This window comes from Perognathus longimembris, chromosome 28, assembly GCF_023159225.1.
Source record: "Perognathus longimembris pacificus isolate PPM17 chromosome 28, ASM2315922v1, whole genome shotgun sequence".
NCBI classification, from domain to species: Eukaryota; Metazoa; Chordata; class Mammalia; order Rodentia; family Heteromyidae; genus Perognathus; species Perognathus longimembris.
The window spans coordinates 94,075,771-94,099,207 of NC_063188.1; the positions used below are offsets into that span (position 1 = coordinate 94,075,771).

Genomic DNA, 23,437 nt, shown 5'->3' on the forward strand with positions numbered 1-23,437 from the left:
CTACTTAATCTTTGATAAAGGAGCTAAAACAATAGTATGGAAGAAAGATAGCCTCTTTAACAAGTGGTGCTGGCAAAACTGGCTCAACACATGCAACAAACAAAAACTAGATCCTTATATATCACCCTGCACCAAAATCAATTCCAAATGGATTAAAGACCTTGAAATCAAAACAGGCACCCTGAAAACACTAAAGGAAGGAGTAGGAGAAACACTTGGGCTCCTTGGCGCAGGACGGAACTTCCTTAACAAAGACCCAGAAAGGCTACAAATCAAAGAAAGGTTGGACAAATGGGACTGCATCAAACTGCAGAGCTTCTGCAGGGCAAAGGACATAGCTCGCAAGATAAACAGAAAGCCCACAGACTGGGAGAAGATCTTTACCGGACATTCAACAGACAAAGGCCTCATCTCTAAAATATATGCAGAACTAAAAAAATTACCTTCTTCCAAAACAAAACTGCAAAGAACCAATAGCCCCCTCATCAAATGGGCTAAAGACTTACAAAGAAACTTTTCTTTAATTTTCTAAGCAAACAGTTTACCGCTGAGTTTCCTCCCTTGACATTTTTTTTTCTTTTCAGGGGATGCTGGGGATTAGAGCAGTACTGGCCTGGCTCAAGCTAAGCAACTGCTCCAGTCCCCTAAGCTCGCTCTTTGTTTCTGTTTTATGTTTTTCCTTTTTTATTTTTGTAGTGCTATGTATGGAATCTAGAACTAGAAACATGCTAAGGTATATCCTCTTGTCACTCAGCCATGTCCCCTGCCCCATTTTTTGCTCTGTTAAGAATTAGACTCAGAGAAATTTGAATTTTAGAAAAGCATTTGTACCACTGAGCCATATGCCTAGTTTTGTGTTTTTACTGGTCTTGGCAGTCAAACTCAATCCTGGATCATGGTATGGAAGTTCTACCACTGGAACCACTCTGTTTAATATTTCTAGGTGTGTGTGGGGGTGGGGGGATTTAACCCAGGGCCTGTAACATACCAGATTACTCAGCTACCTCCTCAGTTCCCTGTTTTTTAGTGCTGTGGTTTCTCTTTTGGGGGGATACCAGGCCTAGGACTTTAACTCAGGGCTTGGACACTGTCCCTGAGCTTTTTTGCTCAAGGCTAGTGGCTCTACCACTTGATCTAGAACTCCACTTACAGATGGTTGGTTAATTGAAGATAGGAGTCTCACAGATTTCCCTGCCTGGTCTGCTTTTGAACCTTTACCCTCAGAGCCCAACCTCCTGAGTAGCTAGGATTATAGTTGTGAGTCACTGGCATCTGACAGTGCTGGTGGGTTTTTAACCCAGTACTTTGCACACTGCTATGCAAGAGCATGCCTCCTCCTCCAAGAGACATTTTGAGGTACTGGGGATTGAGTCCAGGGTCTAGTGTATAATAGGAAAATATTCCATCGCTCAAGCATATTTCCAAGGTTTATTTATACTAGGGGAGGGTAAAACTGTGAAAGAGGGAAGGGGTAACAATGTTGTCCAAAAAGAAATATATGCATTACCTCACTTACGTAACTGTAACCTCTCTGTGTAAATACCTTTGTAATAGTAATTTTTAAAAATAGCAAGATGGGCCAGGAAAATCTGTAAGACTCTATAAACACCTTCATAATAACAATTTTAAAACACAAACAAAAATTGTGCTAGAGAGTCAATGTACGGCATTAAACAAGCTAGGCATATGATATTATAACTGAACTCTATCTCCTGGCTTTTGGGATTTTTTTTTCTGTCGTTAGAATTAGACCCAGCTTGTTTTGTATGTGAGAAAAGAATCCAGCACCAATCTACATCTGTAGCCTTGTGTGTGTGTTTTTTTTTTTGTTGTTGTTTGATTTTGCCAGTCCTGGGGCTTGAACTCAGGGCCTGAACAGTGTCCCTGGCTTCTTTTTGCTAAAGGCTACCACTCTACCACTTGAGCCACAGCGCCACTTCTGGCTTTTTCTATATATGTGGTGCTGAGGCATTGAATCCAGGGCTTCATGTATGGGAGGGAAGCACTTATTACTAGGCCATAGTCCCAGCCTACTAGCCCCCTGGTTTTTTTTTGTGGCTATTTGCAATCAAATCTAAACCTGATTTATTCTCGGCTAATGCGTTACCTAATGCGCAGGCCATGTATGCCTCGCCTTTTCTTTTCATTCGTTCTTTTCTTTCTTTCTGAAGGGATTGAACCCAGGGCCAGGCACATGTCAGGCCACCACGATGCAATAGCATTCTCAGCCACCTATTTTTTGTAGTGGTTGGCACTGAACTTAGATCCTAACACTTGCTAGACAATGATGGCGCTTCTTGCTCCAACTCGGCTTGCACTCTCGCCCCCCGCCCCGCACCCCCGCCCGCCCCCCGCCCCAACTCCTCCCCCTCCCCTTCCCCCGCCCTCCCCCCACCCCAGCTCCTCCCCCTACCACTCCCCTTTCCCCTCCCCCCCCACCCCGCCTATCCCCCGCCCCAGCCCCTCCCCCCACCCTTCCCCTGCCCCGCCCCGCCCATCCCCCGCCCCAGCTCCTCCCCCTCCCCCTCCCCTCCCATCCCCCACCCCAGCTCCTCCCCCTACTCCTCCCTTTCCCCTCCCCTCCCCCCCCCCCCCCCCCCCCCCGCCACCCCAGGTTTGGATGGAACACAAAAAGAAATTCCTAAGACCCAGCATATTCTAGAAAAAAATTCACTACTGAAATACATCCATATTTTTTGTTGTGTTGTTTATTTAGCAGTACAAAGAATTGAACGTGGTTCCTCGAGTACATTAGCAACTAGTATACCAGGAAGAAATATCCCCACCCATGTGTTTCTTTTTGTCCATGGACTTTGTTTTTGTAGATCAGTTCTTACTATGCAGCTCGGCAAACTAGTAATTCTGATTATCCTATCTTCCCCACTCCAGTAACTCGGTTTTAAAACCTGCGGCGCCACCGCGCCCAGCTCCGAAAGCATGGCCTCCGCCATTTTAAAAATGAACGCGGCAACTCCCCCCCCCCCCCCCCCCCCCCCCCGCACCGCACACACCCCTCGAAGAATTTCTCCCGGGAGATGGAACCGAGGGGGGACTCTTTAGCTTATCAGGAGTAATGGGGGACTATCTTCATAATACACATTAAGGGGCCTACCTTAACTCCGGCGAACTTCGAATCACAATTGTTTTCTTGGACAGACCTTGCGGTGCCCGCTCCTTTCCCCTCCAAGCGAAGGCTCGGCCTCCTCACAGGAAGTGAATATGAGCCATATCCGGCCAAAGGCTGTCTGGTGGGGTCTCCAAGGCTGGCAGCAGGGGCGACGTCTTAAAGGCCCCTACCGTTTTGGTGTTAGCTAGCAGAGCCTGGGATTTCTCCCCGTTCCAATAGGAGTTACATAGTATCCAACCCAAGCCTGCACCTGGCCCAGGCCTTTCAGAAGACATTCAGACTTTCGGCCAGTAGCACTCCTAGGCTTAACTTCTCAGGCCTGATGACAGAGCAGAACTCTGTGATCTAGGAACAGATCCTGCTCCTTCAAAGTGAGGAGAGAGGTCCTGTGGGTTGCAATTCCACCCTTTACGAACCTCAGCTATCCTGACTCTAACATGCATTGCCCACACTTTCGTCAGTCCCTAAACTCGAAGTCTACATATGCTACAAAGTAATCGCAGGCTTTGGCAACAGTGTTCGGGCTTTTAGTGCCTCCCTCTTTTGAAAAGTAGTCATTTGATTACCACTGCTCTTTTTCACCTTGACTCCAGTTAGGGCCAAGACTCCACATGCTGAAGAACCAAGGACACTGTTAGATAAGGCCCTCCCTTCCCAGAGACTCTCCAGGAGGAAATGAGCTGTTCAGCCTAATAGCTCTGCTTAGGGTGCCCCAGAGTTAAGAACAGAATCTATAGCCATGTGAAATCGTCTTTTTATGGGTTTCCCTATCCCTTATTTCTGACAAGATCCACTCCTTGCTCCAGAGTGGACCTAGGATTCTATCTTTCCTGACAAAAGTTTTGTTCATGCAAAACTCTTCCCTTCCTGAGATCTCCCAGGGGAATGTGAGGGTGAGTCACATTAGGCTAGGGCTGTCTGGGTTCAACAGAGGCACAATTATATGCAACACACTGTTCCTCCCCCTCCCCCACCGCCCCCGAAACACTGAAATTTGAATTGAGGACCTCTGGCTTGTTCAGCGTGATTGCTTGGCAGGGGATCACTTCCAGTAGGTCTTTTTGCTGCTTATTTTCAAGAAGGAGTTCCATGAACTTTTTTTTTTTTGCCTAGGTTATCTCTCTTAAGCCTTAAGTGCTCTCACTGGGTACAAGGGAAGGACGCCTTATGTGACTTCCACTGCCTGGAACGTTCTAGGGTTAAGAGCTGGCTGTTTGTTATAGAATGGAGTCTTATCACTATTCGGAGTTTTTCCATTTTTTTTCTTCTTTTGTGTGTTGGTACTGAAGAAAGAACTCAGGCTCACATTCTCACTTGGATTTTTTCTCAATACTGGTACTATACCATTTGAGTCACAACTCAACTTCCAGTTTTTTGTTGGTTTATTGGAGATGAGAGTCTCAGGGATGTTTCTGCCTGGGTGACAGGGAACCAGGATCCTCAAATCTCAGCCTCTTGAATAGCTAGGATTACAGGTGTGAGCTGTTAGCACCCAGCTTCAGTTTTTCTCGTGTCTTAGATTAAAGGCTTCTTGGAAAAGGTCACATCACTGAAAGCTCTTGAAAAGTTATCTCTTCCTCAAACTTGCAGGCCCCTGTCCCAGGCTTGATGTGAGATGAGACTGCTGCCATGCAAGGCAGGAAGCCCAGAACAGGTGGTGTGGAGTTGTCAGAGAATATTGGTGATTATATATTCCTCCTAATATCCAGTGTTGGGTGTGACTATCTTTTCTAGTCTTTTATTCCTAATTTATTTTATTTTATTATTTTTTAAATCTAAATTTATTATAAAGGTGTTGTACAGAGGGTTGTTTTACAGTTACATAAGTACGGTAATGAATACATTTCTTATCGAATATTGTTACTCTATCAGGTGTGACTATCTTCTATTACTTCTCTTTTAATAGGTTTACCTCCTTTGTGGGAATGAGCTGTCTGAGGTGGTTGTGTGACCTTTAAATGTGGATTCTTTTTCACTGTACACTGGGTTGGTTATATTATCTATGTGTATTTATTTGTTTGCTCATTTATTTGTAACATTTATTGTAGCATTTTTCATTGTTTTGGTTAAGAAGCCTAATCTTTGGATAGAGAATCCTTTTAGTACTTTAGATTGCTCTAAGAGTGAGGTGATGCTGGCTTTTTATTAATATTGTTAATGATATCATGTTGTACACTAAGATTAGATGAAAAGGGAGTTAAGAGACAAAAAGACTGCCTCAGGCAGAGGACAGTGTGAACTGTAGAACAATTCAGACTGAGAACCTACTCCTACTCTCTGTTAAGAACTACTCTTTGAACCTGAACATATTATCAAACTTGAAGACAAAGAAAATGCAATTAAATGAAACCTTTCTTTCTTTCTTCTTCCTTCCTTTTTTGTTCTTTCTTCTTTTCGTTCTTTTTCTTTTTTCTTACTCTCTTTTCTTCCTTCCCTTCCCCTCCCCCCCACCCCCGCTCTTTCATTTTTATTGCTGGTCCTAGGGCTTGATTTTTGGGCCTGGGCACTGTCCCTGAGCCTCTTTGTGCTCAAAGATATTGCTCGGCCATTTGAGCCACAGAGCTAATTCCAGCCATTTCTGAGTAGTGTATTGGAGATAAGAATCTCACAGACTTTCCTGCCCAGGCTAGCTTTGAACTACAACCCTCAGATCTCAGCCTCCAGAGTAGCTAGGATTACAGGCGTAAGTCACTGGCACGAGCCAAAACTTTTATTAAGCAAGAAAAAATGTGCGCTCTGTCTCTAAGATGTAAGTTATAGTGCGTTTGTTTATTGTTCTTGAGTTGAATAGCAGTCTAACTCTTAAAGGTTCTTTTTTTAGTACTTGAGTTTGTACTTGGTGTCTCATGCTTGCTTAATGAGTGCCCTACCACTTGTCTTATACCTAATCCCTTTTTCATTAGCTACTTTATTAGTCGTCTCATTAACATAGTTTGATGAGCAAACCACCACATCTAGCTTTATTTGTTTAGATGGGATTTTGCTAACTTTTTTTCTTAACTGGCTTTGAACTACATGTCTCTAGATATCTGCTTCTGGAGGACATGAAATTGCATGTTTGAGCCACCATGCCCTCCTAAAACTATTAGAATTTTTTTTTGGTGCAGGGACTCAGTATGTATTCCATAGCAGAATTCAAATTTAGAATCCTTCTCCCTGAACCTAACTGCTAGCATTACCGGAATGAATCACCATTCCTAATTTGCAATGGCTTTGACTGTTCTAGCATAGGATGCTAGGATAGGAACATAGAACTCATTTTGTTGTTGTTTCAGATGGAGATTTTCTGTTTTACCCCCATAATCCAAAAGCTATGAATACAATTCACTTCAGGCATAGTATTTCAGGTAAAACACACCATCTTAGTGTTACATTCCTAGCTTGACCAACATGCAAACTCACTTAAATTACCTGCCCCCATACACATACATACGGAGCAATGTAAGGTTTCCAAAGCACCATCTTCCCCTGTCTTATAACATTTATATTGAACACTGTCATGCAGAACTTCTACCTTTTTTACCCTCTCCTGTTCTACCTTGGCCTTTATATATGAGAGATAATTTAATTATCTAATATAATTGCTGTTCTTTACCACTAAATCCTATTCATAGATTAGTATTTGGCCTCCATCCCCAATACTAGATGCTAAAGAGCAGTTGCTTGACTAGTTTTGTATTTGACAAACATATTTTATCCCTTTCTTGATTTAATAGCAGCATTAATTTTAACCAGTTATTAACACTAAAATTGTATGTAGTGGCCATGTGTTTATTCCTACATCAAGGTGTATAGTAAAAATACAGGCAACAAAAATAGCAGATAGTGAAATCATTTCAAGAAAAAAACAGATGATTGACTAATATTTAGGAAACACAAGAACCAGTGAACAGGCAATCTAAGTTATTACAATTTAGTTAATCCTAAATTCTTAAATAATCCAAATAAATGTAGGTATATATTTTAATTTTACACAAACAAACAGTTAAAGGAATGGACATAACTCAAGAATTGACTTCTAGGCAGACACCAGTGGCACCCACATGTAATCTTGGCTATTCAGGAGTCTGAGATCTGAGGATCATTGTCCAAAACCTGCCCAGTCAGAAAAGTTCATGAGACTATTATCTCTAACTATCCAAAAAAGCTAGAACTATCAACAATAAAGCAGTAGCCTTGAGCAGAAAAGCTAAGTGCCCAAGACTCTGAGTTCAGTGTCCACGACTAGCATAAAAAAAAAAAATTCCCAACAACCCAAAAAACAGGAATTAACCGCTATATAGTTTAATTTTTGTGCTCTACTTCATAATTACAACCACAACCATATGAATGTGCCATTCTTTCACCCTTCCAAGACAATATTTATCTTGATGTTATACATTTGGGGGATCACAGAGGAATGAACAAAAGATTTTCCATTTGTATTTATTAAAGACCTGTTAAGCATGTTATTCCCTAAACTTAGATTATGAGGTCAAACAAATAAGTCTTCCACTGAAAGGAAAAACTTTGAAAAATAAAAATAGATTTTAAAAATCCCTCCATCTACAAGATACCCAAACATAGCAGGAGCAAAAAGAAGATACACATTTTGTAGCCTCTATCCTAACCTTGATCATTTATTACCTAGAACACTAATCCACACTTCAAATACATAGTGAAGAACCTTCGTGGAGTAGCTGCTGGTTGTGGCTCTGGAACATACCTTGTCTTGGACAGTAGTGCCAAGGATGTCTGTAAATTTGGCTCAGACTCTTCCTTCCTCATCTCTCAAAGCCTTTGTATACCAGGGATGGCAAAACCCAGTGGTGATATCAATAACCTTGCAAATAATTTCCAAGTCTTCCTTCTGACTATTTTCAGCATAGACTTTTGGACTATACAGGAATTGGCAACATGGAGGATTACTATTAGGAATTTGCTGTTTATACAAGTACCTTTTCTGGATTTAATCTTTGGTGGTGAACTTCCTGGGATTCTCTCTTCAGAACTCATATCCATTATATTAAGCTCTTCAGAGATTATCTTCTTAGTTGTCCAATTGCTCTTTACAAATATCATACTTAAGAAAGTCAATAGGAGGCTAGTTTTGGCCATGTACTCCACCTTTTTTTGAGGCAGAATCTTGCTGTGTATCCCAGGCTGTCATTGAACTTGACATATTTCTGCCTTAGCTTCCTTTGTGTGTGTGTGTATGTTCTCCTACTTGATAATACACTATGCTTTCAGTGCTAGAGAATGAACCTGTGCCTTTATACATAGCAGGCAAGAGGTCTACTACTGAGATATGCCTTTAGTCAGGAATGGCTTTTTAATAAGTCATTCTGGGGGCTGGGAAATGGCCTAGTGGCAAGAGTGTTTGCCTCATATACATGAAGCCCTAGGTTCAATTCCCCAGCACCACATATATAGAAAACGGCTAGAAGTGGTGCTGTGGCTCAAGTGGCAGAGTGCTAGCTTTGAGCAAAAAAGAAGCCAGGGAAAGTGCTCAGGCCGAGTCCAAGTTGCAGGACTGGCCAAAAAAATAAAAAATAAGTCATTCTGTTTTCATGGGAGAGGCCCAGTTTTCTAACATGGGCAATGGGGCGAACTACTGGTTTAACTTAACTTCAAAGACAACCTTCATATGCTCAGAGGCTCTCCTGAGGAACCTAGAAAGTGTTCCTTGTACTCAAAAAACATTGTTGAGCATGTGTGCATTTTTGGTCTCTTTCATTTGATAACTGAAAACAAAGAAATTCACTGACAAAGTCATTTTCTTGTCCAGAAAGTATCCAGAAAAATTCTGTGTTTGACAAAGACTGCAAGGTTTTTTGACATCTTTTCTTGAGCTGTGTGTCTTTCATCTTTAAAGCTCTGTGAGGTACCTGCAGATGTTTCTCATAGAATCTGCCCGTGAACATTAAAGTATGAATAGGGATGATGTTTCTGATGTAGGAGAATGGTATAGCATTGGGGGTATTGTGGACAAAAGTAGTTGTAGGAGACATGTAAATGGAAAACCACACCTTAGGAAAAGAAGGGATATGTGTTTTGCTTTAGCTGGTACACTCAACTTAGTTACTGACTACCAAAGGCTACCTCCACCATACTTTCCCTAAGAACCTCACACATCTCATTGCTTTGTTCCATAAATGCTTGAGGGAGGAAGTGAGAAAATGGATGCATTATGATGCTCCTACTCAGATGGAGACTTTTAGGTTTCACAGTAGGGCAAGTGGATGTGGATTCTATGGCATTTTCTCATTATGGGATTGGATGATCTGTTCAGTCCTATTTACGGTCCTTACTGAGATAACAGACAATTCTTTGGATAACTCTCTCTATTGGTCTTTTGTAATTAACACCCTCTCCTAGGCCAAGGCCATCATCTCTCTGAGACTCATAGGATGAAGTAAACGGTCATCTTATATGGCTACTACTGTCAAAGTCCACTTGGCTTGACCACTAAGGTATGACTCTTTGGGGCATCATTTGCACTTGAATGTGTGGTCCCTTCCTTGTAATTCTGGGTCCTTATCTTGATCAGTGGAAGAAGTTGGAGTTTCTTTCTCTGCTAAACTGAGATGTTTCAGATGAAGGACCTTACTTCATTGAATCTCCCTGAGAAGATAGCATAGGACAAAGAAATGCAGGAGCTATTTTCCATATATAAGATAACTGGCTATTTGAGAAGAAAGCCCTAGTCCTCAGTTTGAAACCGCAAAGTCTTACAGCAAGGCAGAGAAGGACAGTGAATTGCATGATCTTGAATTCATGGGGAAAATTTCATCAAGAAACCATAATACGTAGAGACAAGCAAGTTTGAAGACTTAAAGCAGAATGGGTGGGGGGATGACAGTTGAATATCTTCCTGGGATGATGTTACAGAAAATAAAATATATTTCCCAATCAGTGTTAGGATGGTGTTTATATCAACATTGCATAAAATAAGGCCTGTGGAATAATATTTGCCTCTATACATGTGCAAACGCATGTGTGCACACACACAAACTCAAATCATTTTAGAGTAAAGTAACTTAAACAAAGTTGAATACATTTGAATTTCTGGTTCAGAACCTTGTAGAACCCTCATTGCACACTGCATCTTTTTTTTCTCACATTGAATCTCAAGACTTCATCACAAATTAGTTTGTGGATGTCTGACAGATTCTCAGTTTCTGTTTTTCTGAATACTTTTTCAGTGGAAATACAATGATCCTGGAGGAAAGAAGAACATAGGTCAAGGACACTTTCAAAACAAAATGTCTATTTAGTGCCTTTAACGATAATATGTAAAATGCTAAGAAAGACATTTTAATGAGCAACATGACATATCAGCTCTTCAGGTAGTTTTGTAAAACTTCAACTTAGAATGCCAACAGGGCTTAACCAGATTCAAAACTCATTTGAGATGCCTGATCATTGAGACACACCATCAAAAGGTCACATTAAATATATATCACCCTAGTTTTTTCGAAGAGAGACGCTATATTAGTGCTATTGAAAGGAAAGTAGATGCATGTTTTCTCAGTTCCCAAGCATCCACAGAGAAGATTAGCAATGGCCAGTCAATGTGGGCAACCTAACAAAAAAGTATACATTCAGAATAATTGTTTAGCCTCAGTAGAGAAGGAGAATACTTGGAAACCACAGGGAGGAAATTATATTTTATGAACAATTTTTTACCTACAGAGTTGTATGAGAATGTGATAATGTAGCACTTGCACACATGTGCCTGCGGTTTTTCTAAGTGATGAAGAATACTGCTCCTTTTTTTTCAAATATCTTATAATTATATTTCCTTTTCTTTTAGTATTGGTACAAAGGGAGTTACTCTTCAACAAATCAGCTTATTAGTACAATGTATCTTGATCTCTGCCACCCCTTTTATCATTCTTCCTCATCCCTCCCAACCCAACCCTTCCCCTCAATTTTCTTAATTTCATAGGCTATACACTGAATATTAGGACTGGAAGACTGCTCCTATATGGGCCTTTGTGAATGTTGAGACTGAGGTGATTGATTTTCTTTCTTTTATTTTAATAATGACTAGTTTTGAATGTGGAATATATATGTTCCTGCAGAAGCTTCACACATAGGAAAGTGTTCTGGAGAAAACAACAGCAGAGAATGGAAATTGAAACTTAGAACAATGGTTCAGAGAAGCCTGTGGAAGTCTAGAGGGATACGGGAAAAAAGCATTCCTTTTTTTCCCTTTAGAGTTCAAATAATTTTACAAATTAAAGCAATGTGATCTAAAGCCTTCATCTTATAGTTTGAACCAGGCAATTGAAAGTATGTTGATCTGGTCAAGTTACTTTCCTAAATACCATATTCCCAAGAATTATTAAATACAAGGGAAATTGGATGATTTCTAAAGGTAACTTACACTTTTTAAAAAAACGTATGTGAGTAACATATTTAAGCTATATTTATTGCATCTCCTTGATAATTTTAATGCTCATTGGTGCCCAGTGGAATAAAATGTATGCATTTCATTAATATACAATATTGCTTCAGTAATGTTCTAGCTAATTAATAAAGATATTAGATGTAACCATTTTTGAAATCTGTTATTCTTGAATATCTTTTAGTAATGTCTCTTCAATTGTCTTTCAGTATATTACTATTTCCTTCTATAATATTTAGATAGGTGTATAGTTTTAGAATGTTATAACAGTATTTATCAGGGAATTGAGGTGGGACTTTAAGATTTTGCTAGAAGTCTTTGCAGTTGAAACATATCTATAGAGTTACCACTATTATTAGGAAACTACTTCAAATTTTATAAGTATATAAGCCACATACTATTCACTCATTATAGAACAAGAAACCACAAAATTAAAACATCTCAATCAATGTTCAATTGGATTTCCATCTTTGAAAGCACCAGTTTCCTTTTACAAAATACATTTTATATTTCTTCTAACAGGATTTTCTATTTTATAGTAAAAGTTCTTTTAAAATATTAATATTTATTTCTTAAAATAATCATTGAATAGAAATAGGAAAATAAGGAAAGCATAAAGGAAAACAACCTCCCGTCAACAATATGGCTCCACTACTCTAAGATATTTGCTGTTCTCAAACTATGTTTTTCAGCTTGTTTTTAGGCAATTTGGAAGGCATCACAAACAAACTCAGTTTGGCATGCACAAACTACCTTGTGAATAATGACAAAAGCATACCACCTAGTTAGTTCTTTTCAGTTTGCAGATGGGTAAAGAAACTCAGCCCCAAGAAAAGAATGCTGCTCTTGAAATTATTCCTCCCTACTTTACTTCATCTATTGCTTTGACTACTACAAGGCTTTACTTAAGCTGTTGACAATAATTCTTCTGTTAAGAAAGACCCCACAGGGAGAAAATAGCATAAAAATTACATAGGATATTCAAAGAGTAAAAATTAAGGAAACAAAAATCCACCATCAGAATGTGAACTTCTGTTTTGTCAGTGATTGACAGCAAACATCTAGTGTACAATGCAATTTCTTTCCAAATCTATTAAACATAGAATGGCCAAGTGGCCTACATACATTTCATATTTATTTAATGAGCTGCTGTCTATGAGACATTTCTGACTGAAAGTTACAGGTCTAGATAAAGTGTTGGTGACCTAGAGAGATGAGGCCTTAAGATATGAGTTATATCAAATATTTATTTAAGGCAAAATTGGCAGAACTAAGGGTTCCCTAGCTTCAGGTTTCTGATTGATGACACCATAAGTCAGTTATATGGAAAGAAACATGGAAATAATAGTAGGAGTTAACCAAAACAATCTTTCTTTAATGAAAAATCCCACTGAGTATGTGAAATACAGAATATTATCAAACTATGGACAAAAGATACAAGAAATATTAAAATGCAAATGAATAAATGTTGCTGACATTAAAGAGTTTAGTTTTGTAGAATCATTTTTCAGGAAGAGTCATCCAGTTATGGTAGGGAAAACATCTGTCTTTGGGTGTTTTGGAGGGTGTGGGATGAGAAATGAGAGCACTGGAAATAGGCCAACCAGTAGAGAAATGGAAAGTAATGGGTTATTTCCAGTCCCTGAGTGTAAATTATAGGGAAGTATCAGATTACAGGACTTGGGCTTTTCTTTAAAAACTACAGTAATGTTAACTCTTCTTTGGTAATAAAACAATCACTTGGGGAGTTTTCTTTATTTAAAACTGGGTTTTATTTTCAGCTGTGTTCCTAATTTGAACAGTTGTTTAACCTTTGTGTTTAGCTCAGTTTATCTATCTTCAAAATGAGAAAAACAGCTGTTTGTCTATACCCAACAAAAAGCCAGGTTTCATATTGGTGTTTAATAATAATGCGTATTTCCTGGCCCATTCCAACCCCTGGTTCAAAAGGAGCTTTGTAATCTAGATTTTTACAAAGAAATCTCAAGTGATTGTGGTTAGAATCTAAATTTGGAGCCACACCGTCATGCACAACGATAGCTTGTTAACATTTCATTAAGAAGGGTTAAATTCTTGAAAACTAAGGTTTTCCAGGAGATGAAATGCATTTTCCACTTAAATACAAATGTACTCATCAGAAGGCCATAGTTATCTTGGGACTTACATTAAATGTTTTAGTGATCACTTTCAGCTGCCAAACTTTCCTTCAGTAACGAATATTTTTAAGCTAATGGTGGACATTTATTAAAATATAGGCCTCACATTGTCCAAATGATGTCAGAATGCATGAAATAAGATTGGCTCAAAATGTTAGTTGAAACTTTTCTAAGGCACTATAAATTCTTAAAATTTTTAGTAGGTAAGGGTAAAGGCAGATTTTGGGTCACATATGATATTCTTTTTCCATTCATTTTGAAGATTTTCCTGTATTATTTATTCCCTTCTTTCCACTTCAACACTTTCAACTAAGTTTCCTTATAGCCTTAACTACAGCTGAAAAGTATTGTCTGTAGGTTCTAAATATTGATTACATGTAGAGTGTTATTTAATTGCATAATGGACCTTTTTATTCTCTCTCAAATTAATTCCTCTAAGTAGGAATATAAAAATTTACTTCCTTGATATTCAAAACCTCTGAAAACAATACACAAAGGCCTTTCCTGGGGGAGAAGATAGCAAAGGCAAAGAGACAACTCTGCATATTTTGGAAAATGCTACAAGTAAGAGGTTAATGCAGTTTACTGGTTATAATGATGGATAGGAGTCTGCCTCCATATCTACTCTTGTTCTGCTTTACATCTCATGTACATGTGCCTTTATGCTAGTATGGGAACTTGTCTTTCAACTAATGTATTTGTAATTAATAGGCTATTTTTACTGGCACATTCTGTTTACAATAAATTGGACAGAAAGTACGAACAGTTCCCATGCATCCTCCCCCCCCCCCCAAGTTCCTCCATAACTTCTGGCATTGATATTGCAATAAACAAATTAATATTGGCATATTATTATTAAGCAGAATTCACAGTTCACTTAAGGAAATACTTTGTATTAATTTACTTTATTGTTATTATAGTAGTAATATACCAAGGGAATACAATTACATGAGTCAGGTAATGAGTACATTTCCTTTCATACAGTGTCTTCTGTTCCATCACTCTCTCCCAGTTCATCTCCCCAACCCATCTTTACCCACCTGTTGTATAGTTCATTTTCATCAGTGTCTAGTGAGTTCCACTGCTGCACTTTTCACCCTTTTTCCCTTGAGTTCTGTACCCTTCCCCAACTTCTGACGATGTACACTTGAATATATATATGTATATATATATTATACATAAGGTAAAGACAACACAATCATCAAAATAAAAACTAAAAAAAAGGAAGAAAAAATTTAGAAAAGGTCTCTTGCTTCCATATCTTGGAGTTCATTTCACTATATGATATAATTTTATATAAATTTGAAGAAGCCCTTAGGCATTGCACTTCTGTGTTTCTCTCCTCAGAGTATCCTCTTTTTGTCTCACTGTGTGTATCTAGAATCTTGTATAATTTATCATATTCCAGTGTATTTTAGATCTAATTTCCACATTGCAGAGAAAATATACACCATTTGTCTCTCAGAGCTTGGCTTACCTTACTCACCATTATTTGTCCTAGTTCCGTCCATTTCCCAGTAAATGATATTTATTCTTTCTAATGGCTGTGTAAAATTACCACATTTTTAGGATCTCATCTATTGTGGGGCAACTGGGCTGTTTCCATATCTTGGTTATTGTGAATAGTGAGGCAATGAACATGCATGTTCAGGTGTCTTAATAGGAAATATTTTTGGGTTGCATAGCTGTATGGGATTTTTCAAATGAATAATAATGTGTCCATGATTATAGAATAATATCATATGATTTCAATGTTCTAAAATTTTCTATACTAATTAATCCCTCATTCTCCATTTTTAGTTTACTGAGTTATTTTCCCCCATAAACACATATTGGATTTTGTCAAATGGTTTTCCTGCATCTGTTGGTATGTTCACGTAAGATTTTTGTATTTTGCCTGCTGATTTAATGGGTTATATTAATTGATTATCAAAGGTTGAACTGGCCTCATATATTTGAAATAAATTCCACTTGGTAATTCTATGAAACTTTTATTATATTGTTAATTCAGGTTGCTAACAATTCCTTGAGGAATTTTGCTTCTATGTTCATGAGAGATATTCATTTTCCATTATGACCTATATGATTTTGTTTTAGGGAAATACAGCCTTATAGACTGGTTGAGATTTACTCTGGAAGTTTTAGGAACAGATGTAGAGGAATGGAATAATTGTTCCTTTGATGTTTTGTAAACTTTACTAATGCATACAAGTGTGAATTTCTACATTGTATGTGGAAGATGATTAACTATTGATTCACTCTCTATAGATACAGGCCTCTTTCGATGATCTATTTCTCCCTTTGTGGGTTTTGGCATATTGTCATTTAATGAGTTGGTTTATTTCATCTAAGTTATCAAATTTGTGGGTATATAGTCATTAAAAATATTCTCTTATACTTTTAATGGGATCAGTAATAGTGGGCTCTCTTTCATTTCTGGTATTATTAACTTACACCTGTTCTTTTCTCATTGCTCTTTTCAAAGTAGTAACTTCTGATTTCACTGATTTTCTTCTTTATTTTTCTTGTACTAATTTCAATGACTTCTGTGTTGATTTTTATTATTTCTTTGCTACTGCTTATTTTGGATTTCATTTGCTCATCTTTTATCTAGTTTCCTAAAGTGAAAGCTTATGTTATTGATTCCAGATCATTCTTTTCTATCAGATGCATTCAATGCTATAAATTACAATCTAAGCACTTTTTTCTCCTGCATCTCACTAGTCTTGTAGCTATTATTTTTATTTAATTAAAATACTTCATAATTCTTTTGATGTATATTCTTTTAATTTGTTATGATTTGTTTTGTGGAGTAGCATGTGTCCTGTCCTTGTGAGTATGAGTTTGAAATTAATGTGTATTCTGCTCTTGTTGGTTTGATTATTATATAACTGCCAATTAGATACTATTGAGTGATTGAATTCAACTATATTCTTGTTCATTTTTGCCCATGGGAGCTCTTAACTACTGACAGTGGGGTGTTGAGGTTTCCAATTAGAATAGTGGATTTATATTTTTTCATTCTGTCAATTTTTGCCCTGTGTGTTTAATATATATATGAAAATTGACACTTTTATTATTATATAATATATTCATTTGATAAAATTATTTCTTGTAAAGGCTGTTTTAATCTAGACTTAATAAAGCAACTCCAGATTTCTTTTGATGAGTGTTTCCATGCTGCATCTTTCTCTATCCTTTTACCTTAAATCTGTACTTTTGTATTTAAAATGAGTTTCTTATAGAAAATGACTAGTTGGGTTTTATATTGCCATCTACTTTTATAGTCTATATTTTCTGTTTCCATTTGAAATTTACAGTATCTATAACTATAATATTTATAATTTATAATTATAATATTTACAGTATCTAGAACTTTTCTATTTTTTGCCCTTTTCTTTGTTCACTTTTTGTCTTACATTATATTTTTTATTTCATGGGTTTTCATTTTATGTAAATCATATTCTTTCCTATATTATCATGTCAGTTTTACCTTAAATTTTTAGTGGTAGCTCTAGTGTATACAATATATGTTCATAACTAATCCAACTCCACTTTTTGTGTTTTTTGAATAATAACTTATTTATTGTCAAAGTGATGTACAGAGGAGTTACAGCTTCATAGCCAAGTCCACGTTTAATAAGATTTTTTAGTGTTTTTCCATTGTGAACCTGGTGGTGCTCCTGAAGTTAAAATCAAGGGATTGTGGGGAACTCAATGTTTAGGATACTACTCAGCACACCATTGATTTAACTTCAAGCTTACAAGCTTACTACTGTTGAGATTTAGGCTGCCAGCCATCTGTTTTATTTTTAATTTTAACAAAGATTTATTTGGGAAAGAGCAAAGCAAGGAGAAATAGAGATAAGGACCACCATCCCCAATCCCTCACACATTCAAGGTAGGAGTAAGAAGCTCAATACATCTCTTTTGGAAGACTATACTTTTACTTTCTGGTCATGTTGAATGACTTAGAAAATCTTCTACACCCCACTAGAAATTGACACCATCATTTTCCTCTGGCAATGGAGAGAAAGGGAGAAACCTCTAAATTTCAGGTTTTTTATTCCCTTTGAATTAATCATGATCAAATAATCAAGTTTTAATGGAAGTGTAAAAGTTATTGTTTCCATTTTAAACTACAACGGTCTGACAATGGCATGATGTGGAAACTCACTTCCAGGTTTAGTCTTCTCTACCTCAATGTGTACATCAATTTTACTATGTATAGTGTATGTTAAAAGTCAATTTCTACTATGTCTGTGAATTGAATAATATCCACCAAAATCTGTATGTTTCTGTTTGATGGAATCTGAAGACAAAATGTCTGCAGTTAGTCTAGTAATTATTTACTTTCATACTCCGTTGGATCTCCCTTTACAGTCTAGTAATATTATTTAGCATTAATTCCATAGATTTATAGCCAAAGTTGTTCATTAAAATGTAGTTTAAAGTTTAATTTAGAGTTGTTTGAATCACATATCTTTTTATTTCTTTTTCTTTTTCCTTTTTCTTTTTATTTTTTTGCCAGTCCTGGGGCTTGGACTCAGGGCCTGAGCACTGTCCCTGGCTTCTTTTTGCTCAAGGCTAGCACTCTACCACTTGAGCCACAGCGCCACTTCTGGCCATTTTCTATATATGTGGTGCTGGGGAATCGAACCCAGGGCTTCATGTATACGAAGCAAGCACTCTTGCCACTAAGCCATATTCCCAGTCCCTCTTTTTCCTTTTTGTTGTTATCATTAACTAGCTGTATAAAGAGGGTAATTCCATAAGTCAGGTTATGAGTACATCATTTCTTGACAATGCCACCCTTTCCTTTATTCTCCCCAATTTTCTACCTCCCATCTATACTAACAGGTTACATAATTCATTTTTACATAGTATACAATGAATATCATGACTACATTTGCTCACTCTTTCTCCCTCCATTTCTGTGTTCCTCCCATTAGGCAACTTCCCCCCCAAAAGGAAAAAATTACATTTTCATTTCTTGGTATTTGTGTTGATATACAGTACTTTTGTTCAGAGGAGTTACACATTGGATTCCTTCTCTAACTATACCCTCAGCTGGTGTGTAATGCCTGTGTTATCATGTCTAGTTCACATCTCTTTTTAAAAAATTTCATGTCAGGCTTTAGTAACAATCCTGACATTTGGGTTGGATCTGGAAAGTGTGGAGTAGATCTGACTCTGACCTTTTTCCTCTCTTAAAAGCTTTCCCCTTTATGTTGTTGGTTTTGCTTCTGTGACTAATGCTGACAGGCTGAAGATTTTCTGGGTGTAGCAGCACCCAAACAGTGATCTGCTCCATAGAAGCCTCTAAACTGTGCTGTTCCCTAACAGGGAACAGGCTTCAAATTAGCAAAACACCCTTTATTCTCTTGCTATTGAGGTACCCTCATCAACATCCATTCTTTAGAGGGCTATTGGCAAGACTGCTCTAACCATGTAATCTTGTCAGTGACTACTGCAAGCTTACTCATTTTGCTCAAATGAAATAACTCTTGAGTAAAGGATGAAAAAGAAGACTTGAAGGAATCGTATAAATTAAGTAGTTGAATTTTCCCCCTTATAGTATGTCTAGATAGCACTCTGCACAACATGAATACTAATAAAAATACGAAGAGTACTATACCTATTAGCACAACTAGGTTCATTGCAGCATTATTTACCATAGCCAAAATATGGAATCAACCCAAATGCCCCTTAGTAGATGAATGGATTGAGAAAATGTGGTATATATACACAATGGAATACTATGCTTCCATCAGAAAGAGTGACATTGCTCCATTTGTAAGGAAATGGAAAGACTTGGGAAAAAATCCTATTAAGTGACGTGAACCGGACCCAAAATAACATAGATTCCATGATTTTGCTCATTGGTAATAATTAGTATATGTCTAGGATAGTCCTTACAGAGAATCACAATAGCTCAATAACTGTGGTGTTGTTATTTTTAAGGTACTATGTGAAATTTTTCTTTCATTTAAAAATTTTTCATTTCCTATGTTTTAATCCCCTGTTGTCACTGTATTTGATTTTGGTACCCTGGGTATTGTATATACATTTATCTGAATTAGGGAAGTGAAGGGGAACATCAAAATGGTGAGAAAAATGATAAAAGGCGAACCAACGCAACAGTGATACTTACAAGACAATATGGTGGAATTTAACTGTACAACTTGGGGTGGTTGCAGAGGAGAAAAAGAGGATGAAAAATGAGGGAAAGGGTAATAAATATGACAAGAAATGTACTCACTAATTTACGTATATAACTGTAACCCCTCTGTACATCACCTTGACAATAAAATTAAATTAAAAAAATACTAGGAACAGCTTGACTGCTACATCCCTAATGTGACTATATATTGTTATTCTCTTCTGTTGAATGAATAGACATTAGAATAAAGAGTTCTGTAAAGTAACTTTTACAGTTTGTTTTTCTTAATCAGCCATTCACTAAGAATCTCTAGTCACTGTGAAAAATACAAAGGTTTATAACATAATTTTACCCTACAAGGAGTTAAATTCTTTCTTTTGATTTACTTTCTTTTTGCCAAGACAGCAAAATGAATGATGGTCTACTAGTCAGGGTTCTTCAGAGAACCAGAACTCTCAGGATATATAGACATATGAACTTTTTTATTAATTAATTAATTTATTGTCAAAGTGATGTACAGAGGGGTTGCAGTTTCATATATAAGGCAGTGGATGCATTTCTTATCAAACTTCTTACCTCCTCCCTCATTTTTCTCCCATCTTCCCTCCTCCCCAATTTCCTCCCCCGAGTTGTACAGTTGGTTTACAGCATATAGTTCTGTAAGTATTGCTGGTGCGTTGGTTCTCCTTTTACCCTTTGTCTCTCCATTTTGATGTACCCCTTCCATTCTCTAGTTCCAATACATGTATATACAATATCCAGGGTACCAAAATGAGTTGCAGTAACATTAGGAAAGAAAGACAAGGAAGAAAGAGAAAAGAAAATGGCATAATTTCGCATGGTATGTTGAAAATAACAACAATAAAATACTTATTTCCATAACCTGGAGTTCATTTTGCTTAGCATCATCTTATATGTTAATATGTACATAGCTCTTGAGCTATTGTGATCTTCTGCTAAGACTATCCTAGACATGTACTAATTATTAACAATGAGGGAAACCATAGGGTCTGTGTTTCTTTGGGTCTGGCTTGAATTTGATTACAAATTTACAGAGGCCAAGAAGTCCTCTGCTAACTACAGTACTAGAAAAGCTGATGGAGTAATTAAGCCCTTAGCACAGTGTAGGATGGAACTCAGTAGTATAAGTCCCTGATTCTAAGAACCCCAGAACCTGATATTTTTATATATGGCTGTAGAATTTGGATATCTTAACTCTGGAAAAGGGTGATAATTTACAATTTCGCTTTCTTTTTATTCCATGGGAGCCCTGAATGGGTTGTATGGTGACTGCCCACAAAGATTATGGTGGACCTTCTTTACTTAATTACTAATTCAGTGGTTATGTCTTCCAGAGACACTCTCATGGATTTCTCTAGAAATCCACCTCACCTCTTTGTTGAGTATTTATTAATCCAATTTGGTGGGTATTACATACACTTGACCATCACTGACATCAAGGAGAGCACAATTCTAGTAGATTTTATTGTCTAGCCCTTGGTGTTAGTACTCTACCCATTCTTGCTATGAAGAAAGTGAAGATATAACTTCTGGCAAAGTGATATGAGTTGTAAATGTTGGAGACAACTTCCAGCAAGGCTTTATTTCAGCAAAAAAAAGGCTTTCTGGGGAGCTTAGTGTTAAAAATATGCATATAGTTTGCAAGACTCCCTGGGTTCTCTCTAGTGCCTTCAAAAATAAAAAGAAACACTTTGCATTTCTAATTCACATATCCAGTCTCTGTAATTTTTATAAATTTCTTTCATCAAGTGTGTATGAATTCCTTTTATAGTTTTTTAAAATAAACTGCCAATCTAATTGTGATTCCAATTTCTAAAATGAAGATAAGTGAAATATAACAAACTAGATGAAGCAAAGGCCTATTTATTACATGGATTTCAATTTTAGCAATATCTCTTAGGTCAGCTTTTCTAGCTTAATTGATCCAACCTTTCCTGTTGTTACCCAAAACAAGTCACGTTTGAGTATAAGGCAAAGAGACTTGGTGGTTCCTCAGCAGATGGTAACCATATTCTATTAATAATATACGTGCTGCCTGTAGATGTCACCATACCCTTATAATTCTCCTCAGTAACTCAGCCACCACCCCTCCCAACACTACCCTAAGAGTTACAGGGACGAATACAAGAAAGAAGGCTGAATTTCTATTTTCTCAACAGAGTTGGAAAACAATATTTATTATATAAAATTGCAAACCAGGCAGTAATATGTGAGAGAAAGGGAAGTATTTTAAAGATAGTTAACTGTACTTACTTCATTTTATTAGTCAATTGGTTAACCTTTTAGGTTAAACAGAATATCTAACCAAGAATGTGGTTCTATTGTCTCTCTTGTGTACTTTATTTACAATTATTTTTTAGCACTTAGGATGCAGACAGCCACAATTATATTTCAAAAACTCTTTTTTTTTGCATTAGACATTTGTAGACTTAAAATAATTAGATTTCTTGTTTTTAGAAAGAGAATATAAGCCAGGAACCAGTGGCTTAAACCTGTGATTCTAGCTACTTAGTTCGAAGCCAGCCTGGGCAGGAAAGTCTGTGAGACTCTTTCTCCCCAATTAACCACAAAATAACTGGAAGTGGAGCTGTGGTGCAAGTGGTAGAGTGCTAGCTTTGAGTAAAATATCTCAGGGAGAGTTCCCTGACCCCCAGTTCAAGCCCCAGGACTGATACAAAAAAAGACAGAGAACATAAAATTGATAATTTCAGGAATTAATTAATGGCAGAAGAAATGCAAACAAATCCATTGGATTTTAAGACTAGGGTTTTGCTTTGGCAGCAGTTTTGCCTGAGAACTGTAACTGCCTAAACCTCGAAAACTAGGCGTGAGTGATTTGTTGTCTTCTTTTCCACTCAACTATGTGACATAGTTTACACACAGGACGGGATATTACATTTTAAAAATTTATGGTAACAATATACAAACAGCAGGCTATCCAATAGGTCAGTTAAAATACCTGAAGTAGTATATGGATGTTGAAAGAACAAGACCTTAGCGGGCATGAATGCTAAGATTCTCAATGCTTTCCTTACAGTGGGCTGCAAAACTGTGTATATAATTTGTATATAGAATAGTCATGCTCTTTTCATTAATTTCGTTCTGGTATCAGTTTTTCATAGTTTTCAGCATGCTGAAGTGTTTTAGGAAGGAAGAGTAGATTACTCAGAAGTGACTTAAGGTGTCTTACAAGCTCTAGAAAGTCATCCTTGAGTTTTCATCTCCCATAGCACCTAGAAAATCATCTGGTACCTAGTGGATTCTCAAACAACAAGATAAAGTCTTAGTTGAATCATAATGAAACAGAAGATATATCACGGAAGAAGCAAGTAAGGTTTGAATAGTGCTTGAAAACTATCAATGAAAAAAATAGTGTGTGTGGAGTAGTTTTGGTGGCTTGATTTGGAGATTATGGAAAAGGTGGTGCTATTTTTAGATGCTCAAGGTTTAGGAATGGGGATTCAGGTTGTAAGCAAAAAGGCCATTTCTTTTTAGGATTTTTTGATGTAGAGTTGTTTAATAAACTAGGCATCAATCTGACTGGTTGAAAATACAAGATGTAAGGAAAGTGACTTAGG

General features: G+C 37.2%; 1 protein-coding gene across 1 annotated transcript in view; it reads right to left on the reverse strand.

Annotated features, from left to right (window-relative positions):
* Positions 1 to 23,437, reverse strand: part of Mageb2 (MAGE family member B2) — a 43,854-nt gene that overhangs the window by 12,635 nt on the left and 7,782 nt on the right. The gene's annotated exons all lie outside the window — the stretch shown is intronic.